Source organism: Cupressus sempervirens, chromosome 4 (genome assembly GCF_028749045.1).
Source record: "Cupressus sempervirens isolate cs-2001-9-10 chromosome 4, ASM2874904v1, whole genome shotgun sequence".
NCBI lineage: Eukaryota > Viridiplantae > Streptophyta > Pinopsida > Cupressales > Cupressaceae > Cupressus > Cupressus sempervirens.
In genome coordinates, this window is record NC_143121.1 from 525,181,234 (window position 1) to 525,196,394 (window position 15,161).

Sequence of the window (15,161 nt, forward strand, 5' to 3'; positions counted from 1 at the left end):
GCAAATGTAAGAAGCATGGGCACAAGTCATCAAATTGCAAGAACAATATATTGAATCTAGTAGAACAAATTGTTAAAGCTATATTTTTTTGGGACTATAACACTTGGTGAAAATGTCATTACTATGGAGACTTTGGACACATTGGCATAAATTGTGTAAAGCATCACTTGAGGAAAAGAGATACTACCAAAAGATGTTTCATTTGTATATAACTTGGTCATCTTGCCAAAACTACATAAATACTGGAAGAATTGAAGATGAAAAGAAGGAAAAAGATGATATCATTAGAAAACAAATGGGACAACAATGGGTTCCAAAGTCTACCGAGAATGCAAGTCCAAGAAATGATGATCAAGTCACTCAAGAATTGGGTGACTCCACCATTTCCACTTCATTTTTTAGAAGGTAGACTGGAACTAGGCAACTAAAGAAGACATCTAAATAAGTTCTAGATGACAAGACAAAAGATGCATATCAGCATTCAAGTTACAAAGGGATCATCGAGTATGAAATACTAGTTACTACTGAGTTACCTTCCTTGTCGAGTGAGTTTGGGTCATAGACTCTACCAAGGGAAGTCAGGAGTAACTAAATCTTATGTGGCTATCGAATGATGGAAGACTCTATCAAGTAATCAATGCTAGTAAAGTGGATGATAGTCTATCAATTTGATCTAACATTCATACCATACATTTATGGAAAAATTTGATAAAAGGAATGAAATCAAATTCATTTTTATCGTGAATTTTCAAGGGCTATTTGGATAGAGCAATTTTCAAAAGCATTCAAGCAATTTGAGAAAATTCTTACCAATTTTTTTTTTTCAAATTCTCTCAAACCCTACTAAGTGAAGATGGTAGCTACTAGCAACAAAGTGAAACAAGGTTCATATATGTTGGTTCATGGTGTGGAATGGAAAGCACCAGACTTCAAGCTCACTCTTGTAGTCATTGAAACCCTAGATCCAAGTGAAGCATAGTTGCAAATCCCTCCTAAGTTACTATTGAGAAATGATATATGTTCTCATTTTAAATGTGTGATTTAGGATATTGGTACACTAGAAATAGATGAATGTTTAAAGGAGTTATGCATTGATGGTGTATTAAAACTTGAGCATCAACATCTTGAGGCTAAAGGTTTAACTCATATTCCTCACATGCCACAAGACTTCCAAGTGAAATGGATTAGGTTTATCCTTAGTCATGTGCACAATTGTTAGTTATGGCTAGAGCAACCAATTCTAATAATCAAGAAGATGATCCACATGATCACTTTTCTCCTAATGTTGGATAAAGCTAAAATAACTAAAACCCTAGGTTGGGTCAAACTAGAGAAGAAAAACCTAGCTAAGTGGGATGGTAGGGGTATGAAAATAAGTAGTTTCACTAACATGGAATTGAAGTTTAGTATTCATGTCATTGCAAACAAAATCTACAGTTCAGGTAGGTTGAATAGTGTGTCATGTGAAGCCATGGACCTGACATACAAGGTAGTCAAGAATAACCTATCTCTTAACCTTGCCGAGCTACTATTGAATTAGTTCAACAAAAACATGGAGAGCATCAGGACATCAAAGAACAATCCACATAAGTTTAGCTCACTTTTGACATGTTTATTCTTCTATGTTCAAAAATTCTTTCCATCAAAATGTACTATTGTTTGGAGGAAAGATGTGCCAATACTAAAATCAAATAAATGAATACATTGCTGAGATGGGAGAAAACTACACTAGTATTATGGATAATTATTTTGATGCATTCAAGGAGAAAATGAATAATGGATTTTGAATCCCCAAGAAACTAGTTGAGGACTATAAAGATGATGTTTGTTTTATGATGGATAGTGATAGAGTATACATTTAGGCAGTTAGGCCTAGAACTGCATGGGTGAAACCTCTAGGATATGAGGTAAATATTGATGAGACAAATGATATAATTGAGGCATTGATAAATGAGCTAGCTAATCCCAAGGATACATATTTTGGCACATCTGATGAGGCTAAGGCCCGAATAGAATTGGAGATTAAGGTCCCTCAAATGGTTAACAAAGGCAATAAGAGGATTTCCAAGTTAAAAATAAGTTCCACTCTCCTATTGACTGAGGGAAAAGGTGGAGACAAAGAAGCAGAGGATGAAGAATCAGAGGAAGAGGAGCCATTGTAGAAAAATGGCAAGGTAATCATTACTAAGCCATCCAAACATCCACTATAGTATTCACCAGGAGATCCTCTAGGAAGAAAGTAGACAAAGAATGGGGAGACATAATTTTCAAGAAGTCTCCACCCACATTTGAGGAGAGAATGAAGGAATTGGAATTAGGTTCTAGAATAAAAAACTTCAAGACATTAAAATATGAGACTAGAGTAGTTGATGAGTAGAAGTAGATCAAATAAATATTGATAACTAAGATGGGTAAATGGAAATACTTACTTGATCAGCTTACTCTGAAAATTCCCAATGCTTTAGTGAAAAAAATCAAGCCAAGATGGGAACAAGCAATGAAAATTGAAAAAGATTCAATAATTTTCTTATTTTGTTGAATTAAATAAAGCATGTTGTGAAGAATGCAACAAATACTTGGAAGAATATCTATCTTCTTCACAAACTGAGTGATTTTCCAGTTAGTATAAGTGACAAAGATGATGATGATGATAAAAAAAAAGGTGAAGAGAAAGATGATGAAGAGGAATAAGAGAAAGAGGCTATAGAGGAAGGTACACAAGATGTTGAGGAAACTAACCCTGTTAAGATTGCTACATTGGTTATAGCCTTCCTCACTCTCCAAGAAAAACATTGATAATATCAAGCATGGAGATAGCCTCAATAGGATTAATTGTGAAAAGAACTGCAAGCACACACTTTCAATCAATCTTTGCACTAGTCTAGCTCAATATGTCATTGATTGAAGTACCAAGTACTTCATCTACTGAGCTACAAGTTCCACCCTCTATGTAAATTTTGTCTAAAATAGGTATTTCCACTAGTATTTCAACAATGAGTGCAGTATCAATTTTTACAATCAGTCCTACTATTTCTACTATTGTTTCTATTCTAACTACACAATCAATAAGTGCAAGGACAATTGAGACCAACCTCAACCAAGCACAAAATTTTTGGGTAAAGGAAAAGAAAAGGAGGAAGATATAGATCTTGATGAGGAGATTGTCATTCCAAAATGGGACATCTCCAATTTAACTCTAGATCAAATGCAAATCTATGGTGAATTTCTACAAAATAATGCCAGGCAACAAAGACTAAGAGAAGAAAGGAATAAGGGGCTCAAGATCATTGAGGATGCCAAGAACATTCTAATAGAGGCTATAGGCATAGAGGTTGATACTTTTCAACTAATTTTGTATCAATTGGCAGAAGTAGTTCAAAAATACAATGAAGATTTGGATGATCAAGTTAAACTACTGTAGAGAGCTAGAAAAGAATTGGGAATAAGGTCTTAGAACTTATTTCTCAACAAATTGTCATTCACCACGTAGAGTTATCTACTATTTTAGGCTTTATGGAAACTTCTTGTGTTAATGTATCATTACTTTCTGGCAAGTTATGTGACACATCAATTTTCACAAAAGATATAAAAGAAAAATTGTCAAAAATTGATGAAGATCTGAAGGATAGTGCACATCAATTGCAACTTGACCTGAGTTCTAGCTCTTCTTACTCCAATAAAATTAGATTTCTAATAGATATGTAGGCATAACTACTAAAAGAAGAGGCAAGAATTAGATCTACACTGATAGATATCTAGAATATGATTCTCCCTAACATGGATGCACTGCAGAAGCATATTGCATATTTAAAATTCCTCATCCATGATAATAATTTCTCTATTGTAGACCACATGATTGAACTATCAATAGAAGTGTAGGTTGCATTGCACAAATGTAGGGTTTTGCAAGAGAATTGGGACAAGACTTTGGTATTCATACTAAAGGTACATTTAGACCTTTTGTCTCATTTTGGAATTGCTATGTAAATACATATAGTATAAATCTTTGGAATTAATGTCAAAAAGGGGGAGATACTATAAAAGTTATAAGGAGAAACTATAAGGCGGAGAAGCTATAAGAAGATGTAATAAGGAGATAAAAAGGGGGAGAAGATGAGAAAATTTTGGAAGAAAATTGCAAAGTGTAGAAGAAATGTATATTTTATGTATAGTATACTATATATTATGTATGGGGGAGCATTACCATGTACAAAAATATATCCTTTACAAAACCAATTTTGAAAAATCCAAAAAATAGTATACTCTACCGAGTTGGAGATATAAGGTAATGAATAAAAGTGTTGAACATTCTTGAATTTAGTTTTGACTGATAAGTGTTTTTTTCACTAATACCAAAAGGGGATATTGTTCACATTCCAATAATTTTTGTTAATAGTGACATACACTTATTCATATTTTATAGTTAACAATGTTAACCAAGCATTTTAGTTGTTACCGAGTTCTACAATTGATACCTAGTCTTATGGATAGATTTTAGTTTTCACTGAGCAGTTACTCAAGAGGTGATGATCAATAGTATAACCAAACATCTTAGTGTATGCCAATTTTACTAGTGCAAACCAAGTTAGATAGTGCTTACCAAGTTCGTAGTTTATGTGATGCGAGTTTAGTGTTAACTGAGCTACATAGTGTTAACCAAGAGACTCAGTTTATATCGAGCTTGAGGTGACAGTGTTTATCTAGCTATACAACATGAATCAAATGATTTAGTTTATATGTCAAGTTTCACAGTATTTTCTAAGTCACTAATGCAGAATGAGTTTAAGATTACTTGTAAGTGATTAGTATGGACCAAGCTTCTATATCTATCGAGTGCATGATGATGCCAACAATTGATAGTGGATGCCAAGTATTAGAACCTCACTAAGTCAGTCTTTAGAGCCTGAGTTTCTACACATTGGTTGACTTTGTAATATTTGTGTAAACTTGTATTGTGGCTGACTTTGTAACTATGTAAATTGGATTGATATATATGTAATGTATTATGAATCAAAAGGAGAAATAATGTAATCATTAAAAAAGGAAGTGTAGAAGAGAAAATTACAAAGGCTACAATAGTGTAAGAAGCAAAGATTCATCTACCACAACAAGGTGATTTGTACAAGTAGAGGAATCTCATTCAACAAACCAAGTTGTAGATTAGAGATTAGCTACTATTTCATCCTTACAGGTGGGTTAGTCAAATTCTTTAACAAGGTAGACCTAACAGTCTTATCTAAATCTCTTTACTGAGTGCATACTTCATTGTATGTTTATAAATCCTTTTTCCAGGTGGAACTAGTAGTCCTTATTGTCCTAACAAGGAAAATCATTAGAAGTGATAATTGTAAGCCATAATAGGCCAACTTTATACTATAGTACTAGAGCTTGTGGGTATCATCCCCACCCCAATTTTACTTTCTATTTGGAAGGTTTTTGGGTCACCAAATCTTGTGTTAATGTGTTGTATATGCTTTCATGCTTTTAGTTTCTCATGCATGTAGTTAGATCATAATTCATATAAAGGATTAATTGCTAATTGGGATAAAAGATTTAGAAGTTACTAATTCACCCCTCCCCTCTCAATAACTTAGCTTTTCATAATATTCCCAACAACTATCATCTCAAAATGACATCATCATGCAAATATGTAAACTAAACAACATAGTAGTCTAACATCTATGATGTTGAAATTAAAGTATAACATCTGACCCTCGGGTCATCTCAAATACATAAATAATAGCATGAGTACCAATATCACTCAAATCAAAATATAACAAGGTATAGAAAACAAACATGAGAGGCACTACATTTATGCTACATCTTGTATTGCATCTTCAACATTCTATATCTCCCTTCATAAATTCAAGATCCTTTGTTATATCTTCTACATTCTTCCTCTCAAGATCTATATTAATACACATTCACTCATAAGGTGGATTTTAGGCACATTCATTCATGTTTTTAATTTTACTTTGATCTCCTTTCTAGGTTTTTTGAAGTTGAGTCAAGGCTATTGTATCTACATACTTAATTATATATCATGTAGATGCAATTGTGTTGAGTATGTGATCAATTATGTTGATATAATAGCCTTGATTCAAGGTGAGTATTTTATATTTTCATATACATACCCTATATCTATATCTTAATTGGGAAAATCATATGACCTTTGGATTTACATTATTTAAAAAATTTATTTAATTTTACATACACATTATGCTATAAGGGCCAAAGAGTACATTTCCTTGTATTGTATTCCCCTTTATGATTCAAATTTTGCATTGGTGCCCTTCTTATTTTGGGTTCTACCTAATCTAATCCAGATAATAAGTGGAATCATATTTGGAAATTCCCCTCTTTCCCTCACAAACATATCTTTATTTTATAGTGGACTAGATAAGCAGGAACCTACAATATTATTAAATTGTCTCTCTTTTCCCCCTAAACACTATTTTTTTAAGATATGGTTTAATTTAAGTATTTACATGAATATTATGAGTTGATTTACCTTGTCTATGATTATGATTTTGGCTAATCATGCTAACCCATTATGCATATGTCCTTTATCTAGCATGTGTGTTGGAAGAGGGGAGGGAGTCATAGTCACTCTTGTGCAATTTTAGCACAGTGTTAGACTTCTCCTTCCTTACTTGTATTATTGTATTATCATATGTATGTATGTATTTATGTTGTATGTATGTATTTATGTATATATGTGTTTATTTATGTGTTGTTGTGTATATTTTGTTACTCAATGATACATTTGTGTATAGGTATCGAGCATTTACTCCACCTAGCTACGCAAGACTGAGCATGCCTTAAGATCCTCAAATTGTTTATTGATCCAAAGATGATACTATTAGTGTGAATGTTGTTACTATTCCTTTAAGGAGTATATTTCCATGTTTGGAGAGATGATTGGGTGATTATGTGTTGCATTGATGAATTTCTTTGTCATTTATGTCAACATATATCCTTTATGGATGAAATCATAAGATTTATAGAGAGAATTTTGTTCAGTACAATTAGAGTATGTAGGGTTGTGTTCCACAAGGTTATTAGAGTGTTTTTAGATTTTTATTTATGGTGTATCTACATTTTTGTAAATGAATATGAAGGTTTATGTGAGTTATGGTGAATTTGGTGAAGACCAACTGCAAGCCACTGTATATGAAATAGAGTACTAGTATTTGAGTTATATCTATTTGATGAGGTTGAATATTATTTAGTGGGCTTGGATTTTTGTTAAAGACATGTTGGTGGTGATATGTTTGAGGTAGAAAAATAAATTGATCATTCTATTATGGTTGTTGAAGTGTAATGTGTCATACGTTCACTTATAGGTCGACTGTGTGTCGGAATTTCTTTTGAATAAATAACTGTATTGTAATGCTGTAATATCTTAGTGAGGTCCTATACTATTCAATGTATGTTGGGGAAGGCTCAAGGATGACTTAATTAGTTATTTTAGGATGTGGTATAACTTAAATATGTTTTCCTTCATTGTAATTATCTCATTATGAAATTATGATTGTATGTGAGCTTTGGATACAAATTTGATGAGATCATAGTAGAGAATGATGTTGATGATGTGTTGAAAACTTTAAAGGAACTATGTTGGAAAAGATAGATATTTTATCAGCCAAACAACCCTTAGATATGTTTGTTGGAAGTATGAATGTTGATGATATTCCTATGGGGGAGTATTGTAGAAACATGATTAGATCATTATCATGGTGATATGTTAAATTCATGACTCTATTTGTTAGTGATGTCAACATAGCAATTTTCTATGGTTTCTAACAGAAGAACAATGTAAAGATCAAGTTGGCATGAATAGATAGATGAGAGTTTTCACTAAAAGAGGTTCAAGGGAGATACTACTAAGTGTCTAGTATATGTAGCTAACCTCAAAAGCATAAGATATTAAGTCTAGAAGAAGTTATGCAAGTTTTAGTGAAGACTATTCTGAGATAGAGTTTACAGAGGAATGTTCTAGTAAACTTGTTATATCTCTTAGCAGAGTTGTTATTCTAAGAAGCCAAGGTTAAATATGTGAAGAAAAAATTCTAGAGATGACATAGCTAAGCTCACTCATCATAATGATACATGTATGGAAAGATACTCAAGTTACAAGGTGGAAGATTAATGTTATCACTAAGTGTAATGTGTTCTTAATGTGGTCCTCTAATAATTAATTGAGAAGGTGTAATAGCCAACTCAGGGAATTGTTGTATGGACTTGGTATAAAGGAAGGAAATTTTTCTTTATCATGAATGGACAAAAGAAAATGATTGTAAGTAGCACAAAGAGAAGAATTTGAAGATAAGAAGAGTAGAGAGAAGGTGAAGGAAACTTCATTTTTGAGGTTTTTTTGTGTGATCCAAAGTTTGATACTTGGATATGAGGCTTTTGACCTAGTCTATAAGGTTAGACAATGATTGGTCTAGTTCATAGGACAAAGGAAATGAGTTAAAATATAATACATGCAATTATTCTACAAGGAATAGTTGAGAGATCAGTTGGACAGTGAGTTTAGTGATCTTTCCCTAAAAGCTATTTGCATAGTGGGTCTTTCTAACTTCTACAACTCCTAACAAGGTTGGAATCTTCTAACCAAGATTCAAAGTCTCCTAATAGGGACTCATATGTACTAAATGTTGAAATAGACTCCCAATAGGGACTATCATCCAACAAGGAATATTTATATTACTACATCATCTTCTAGGCATCATTCCCACTGAGGTTTTCCCTCTAATCAAAGTTTTCCCTAGTTAACATATATGGTGTAATTGTCTATGAACATCTTGATAAAAATAATATTCCACCAAGATAACTGAGACTGGGGTGGGGGTGTGGGTGGGGGGTGAATTAGTTATCTAATAATTAAAATATTTATCAACCTTAAACAATCTTATCCATTCAACCAAAGTAAGCAATAACCATAACAAGATGCACATTGACAATTACACTAGATATATTAATGATTGATGAAGAGGATTTGAATAAAAAGGTTAACAATCTTTTGCAATTGGTATTCTTGGTGGTCTGCCTCATAATAAGTACATGATAATCATGCCCAAGGCATTACTTAGGAATAGTATATTTGATCTAAGGATTATTCTCCCCACCATGAGGTGCATTTAATTTTTCAACCCAGGGATGTATACTTGAAATGGTTAGCACATTATGTGCACTAGGTTTCTTAAGGAGTCATTATGCTTATGCTGTAGGAAAGTAAAATACAAAGAAATAATCTACAATAGTGCTGTAGGAAATTAACACACTTAGCTCTTCACTAAAATGAATGTTGGAAATGCAATGAAATGCTAACTTATATTCCAACTCAAACCATCCACTATAACTATTCTCTCAAATGCTGCAGGAACACTCACAAAGTATGATGCTGTAGGAAGAAACTTACAACTTCTATTTGAAATACTAGAAATGTTGGAAGTAAATCTACACTACTCTAGTATAATCCACCTCCCAAGTGGGCCCCCTTGGTCAACTTCTACTAATCTACTAACACAAAATGTATACCAAGAATTATTGCATTATATTCCAAAATTCCTTACATAAGAATAATACATAAAACTATAAAACAATTCACTACGAGAGTCAATAGTTTATTTTTATAAACCTTCTTCCAACCTCTAAAAACTATCAATCCAATCCCTATAAATAGAGGATCGACACTTATTCTAAAATAGGAAAGAAAATAAACTGACTAAAATTCCACCAGAGTAAAAGAAGGAAATATAGCAGCTCACGCTACAAATAATAAAGTCTGGATAACCAATTTGAAAAAATAGTAAATGCAAAGGGAATATAGAAACTTTTCATCGTTGCATTCCTACAATAATAGTTCCTCTTTGTAGTGGTCGTGTGTCCTAGTACCATTATGGTTCTTCCACCACAACTGGATTTTAATGTTCCTCCTTGAATTTTGTCAACCATCTCTGACTTATTCCCCATCAAGTTAGTTATGATGCAAAAACATATGTAAATAAACATAATAAAATTAAATTCAAATATTAGAACACAAATTTTGATGGTTATATGGAATACTACATTATATGCATAATATTGGAAAAATATGACATACTATCTACCCATAGGTTAACGGTTCTATCTAGACTTAATCATAAGTTCAACTAAACATAAGTTGACAAATTTCTTGGGATTATTGAAATAGATTATTTAAAATTATCATAAAATAGAGGCAATAATTAGGCTTATCATCTGCCCCCTGGTAATTTTTATGCTTGTCCTGAAGCACTGCATCTTCTTGTCATTGATTAGAAATCTCCAACTTCAGTCCTCCCTCACCTACTACTTTTGAATGTGTAGTAGAATCCTCATGTTCTCTACCAAAATTTCCTTCTATGGTCCTCCTACAACCTATCAAGTCATTCAAAATTCATATCATACAAGGGCCACATGAGCATTGGTGGTTGCATTGTTAGTGGGCACCATAGTTTTGGTCTAGTTTCCCTTCCCAACTATATGTATTTTAGAGCTCAATGAAGGAATGCCTCTAAGTTGATAGGACTGTGTGGCTCTAATCATTTGAGCCCCTTAGGTAGTCCCCCCCATCTTCTTTTAACACCAACCATGGCTCTCTAAAAGGTAAAGTAAGACAAGTTATCATATTCTGCATATACCTTTGTTTTGGCCTCAAAGATTTGTTTTCTTATCTCCTTGTGCTTATTCCCATAGGTCAGTTTGAACTAATCACTAATTATTTCTTCTAGTTTATCAATCTTGGCTCTTAATGACAGGGTTCTATTCTTTCCTCATCTCTATAATTGTTCAATTTTCTATCATAATTAGCTTCATTATGCATCTAAGACATTAGGGCCTTTAAATGTATATCCCCTATGTAAGGTAAAGGATTCCATTGAGTTTTTGCAAGGATGATGAAATTGTGCACATACAATTCACAACATAAATTTTGTTGCTAGGATGGAAGAGTTTGGCATAAACCATAAAATTCCTGAGCTGACTTGAATTCTGCATTTATGTCTTTGAGGGTCAGCATAAGCTAGAATAAAAGGAATTGTTCTTTTAAACAAATAGCATAGATCCTAGGTGGTGGTCTGCAAGTAATTATTTGATCAGCCAATTTGAGGGAATGATCCATCTTTTTTTTCTATTTTTCCAATTGCTCTCTCAATTCTATAATTTCTTCACCTTGATATGCTATGACCTTCTTCATCTCCTTTTTCTCCTCTTTCCATAGGGCTATTTTCAACACATGTTTATTATACAACCAGAGAAGAAACACTTGTAGGGTAGTTGGGCCACTTCGTTCCTCATAGTTATTTTTCTTCGTCAGTTCCCTCCATGATTGTTCTAAGAAATTTTTAAACCATGTTCTCTTGTAGGGAACTAGGCCATTTTTTGAACAAGTTAACTAATACATTATTGGGGCTTTTTCATCTTTATGGCCTAAAGTGTATTGTTGGCCTACTGGGGAATTATTTTGGCTTTCATTCACCTCAACCCTACATTCATCATTATGGTTTTGAGGAATGCATAGAATTTTAAGTTGATTGGGGAAATCATCTCAGACAACTTGTATTGGGGATTCTTCATTAGATGGTTTGGGTGAAGTAGACTGAGTTTCTACTGAAACTTTAGAAGTTTTTCCTTTCATTCTAGAGCTTCTTCACACAGAGGTCTCCTCAAACACCACAACCTTCTTCCTACTACCTCTTTTTGGTGTCTGTGCTATAGGAGTGCCCACTATAGGACCCAAATTTGTTTTATTTTTCTTTAAGACTGTAGGGTTTTGTTTTTCTGCTACTAAAGTTGAGGTTTCTTCTTATAATTTTCATTTTCTCTTTTCTTGGGTAGAGGTAGGTACATTTCTCTTTTGAGTGGGTAAAGGCACATTTTCTTGCATGTTTCCAATTTTAGCATCTTGGGTGCTTTGCTTAGTAGTTGCATCAATGGGGACTGCATTTTCTTCATTGAGTTGTTCATTAGGGGTAGCATGAGGTTGCAGGGTTTTACAATGGACACATTATGCCCTTGACATGGGAGAGGCATCCCAAAGAGATCTCTCTATGAGAAATCTAATTAGGGTATGGTGAGTAACAGAGTTGTCCTTCCCTTTCTAGGTTTCCTCAGCACTAATGCATAACATATTGTACAAGAAATAAGGAACATTCACTAGAGAATTATGCCTTACATAACCGAGCAACTTAAAATGATGTGCATGTAAATATGAAAATCTTCCTTCAAAGGTAAAATACTTGATAATATGTGTGGCCAACTCATTGTACAATAGTAGAAGAGACATTCTTCAGCAACCGTGCTTAGTTATATCCAATGGATGGTCAACTAGTATGAAAAACTAACCCCTAGCTGATCTTGCATCATGTGCATTAGGGTGGTGTTCTCCCACTTTTGGTAACCTGATTACTTTTGCTATCTGGTCTTTTATGGAAACAACTATTAATATCCACACTATTGCTTCACCTTCCTCAAATTTACATATAAATTTAGTGGTTACTTCATCATCAAACTCTATTAGTTTTAAGAAATACCCTAACTAGCCACATGCGTTAAATGTTCTCACTACCTCTACATCTAAAAGTAAAACACTATGCTCCATTGGTTCTCATCACTGAAATTATCCTCTAGTTTATGCTTGCTAATTTTTAATCTCTACTCTGCTTGCACTATTACCTTCTTCCCTTCTATAAATTCAGGCTTTCTTTTGTTCTTAAAAATCATAGACCCTTTTCACATTTCACATTCTTTTCTGCTAATTTCTATGATGAACAATACATCATGAGCAATAATAATGTATTTTAATGAAAATAAATCATAGATATGTGAGAATCATCCCAAAATTGAATTTTCGTCACAACAAAATTCAATTTGGGTCACATCATAACCTAATAGTGAGGAATTATTCGAGAATAAGGGTATGACACTAGACACTTGAGTACTATGGCAACTGGGTTTTAATCAATCAAAGAGCATTTATAGATTTGAGGATCTTTAATAAATAAATATAAATTTCATTGGGAATTAGTAACCTTCACTACCCCCTACGAAACATGGACAAGTGTCCTCACTTGTCATACTTGGCACGAGGTATGGAGCTAACATAACACCACAATAATATATTTAATGTAGTAATAGATATAACCAACAAAATCTATGTACTCTAAATGAATAAAATTTTGAAAATCTTATACTTGCTAATTGATCATTGCACATGCCAAAAGGTGGTGAGAGTTGAATGTTAACAGTGACAACATATGTCAATGAACTTAGTGTATTATTGAAAGCATTGTAAAATGATGATGTGGAAGATGGATGGGTGGTAGAGAAAGAAATAAGATGAGTTGAAAAAAGAAAATTAGAAAGTGAATGAAGAATTTGAATTTTATGTGAAGGTAAAGTGTTTATTATGGGCATGCTCGTAGGAGTTGTTATTGAAGAGCTACAAGCAGGAGGTCAACACCTTCTACTATAGGAAGTGTTACTTATTGTGCATTTGAAACTGGTTGTTGAAATTGCTGCAAGAAGTCTTCATTTATTTAGGGCCATTATACAACTTGAGTCGATGTCCATTGACTAATAACTTAAAATGCACTGTATCAATGGTGGTTAACTAGATGACTCCATTTGCAAATACATGGCTTATTTCATAGTGACCCAACCATTGTGTCTACAGCTTGCTTGGCATATCTTTAAATCTAGAATCATAAAGCAATCCCAGTCACCAATTTGACATTTTTTAGTCTTAATGTGGGATTCATGCCATTATTTCTTTTGCTTCTGTATAATTTTTATGTGTTCTAGGGCAGACTTGTGCATTTCATCCAAAGAATTAAGATGTAGTAGACTCTCTCTATGTGTTGCAGGAAGTTCAATGTTCAACTCTAGTGCAATTCTTAAAGTTTTGTGTTCAAAATCAATGGGTAGCATTGCTAATTTTCCATACAATATCTCAAATGGTGTGAACCCTATGGTAACCTTCCATGTTGTTTGATATGTCCAAACAATTTCTAGTAGTCTATTGGTCCAATCCCTATGGTGAAAATTAACTATCTTTGTTAAAACTACCTCTATCTACTAATTTATAACTTCTACTTGTCCATTAGTTTGAGGGTGATAGGGGCTTGATTTTTAGTATCTGATATTATATTCCTTCATAAGTTATGTGATCAAATTGGAAGTGAATTAAGCACCCTAGTTAGTGAGAAGTTCTCTAGGTACACCATATCAAGCAAAAATTTCTCCATATAGAAATTTGGCAACTTTATGATCATGGACATGCATCATGGCTTTGACTTCAACCCATTTTGTTAGGTAGTTAGTACACACAAGGATATATGATTTCCCATTGGATGGAGGATCTATTGGGCCAATGAAGTCCACACTACATTTGTCAAATGGAGTTAATGCTAGCCATGTATTGAGGAATTTCATCTATTCTTGTTGGTTGGCCCATCCTCTGACATTTATCACACTTCCATGCATAGTTGGTTGCATCTTTATGAAGTGTAGGCCAATAGTAACTAGTTGTTAAAATCTTCAATGTTGTTCTTTTTATTGCAAAGTGCCCTCCACATGGCTCATTTTGACATGCATGCAGAATTTCATATGTCTCATCTTCTTTTATGCATCTCCTCATAACTTAATTAGGTCTAGTGTAAAATAGTATTTTATCAATCCAAGAGAAATGGAAACTTTTCTCTACAAGTAGCTTCTTTTCCTTGTAAGAGAAATGTGTCGACATTTTATTAGCTGCAATGTAATTAGCAATGTCTGCATACCATGGGGTTTTGATAGCCATATGAAACAAATGCTCATTTGGAAATGTATCATCTATCAAAGTAGTATCATCTTCATCATGATGGATTCTTGATAGATAATCAACTACCACATTTTCTTTCCCAAGTTTATCAATGATGGTGATATCAAATTCCTACAAACGAAGTAGCCATCTTCCTAACTTGCCTGTAATATCAAGTTTGTTCATGAGATACTTAATTGCTACATGGTTAGTATGAACAAATATGGGATAACCAATTATGTAATGCTAGAAGTTTTTGAGAGCATAGACTACTACTAAATATTATTTTTCAATCACAATATAGTTTAACTTTGGTCCATGAAGGCTCTTGCTA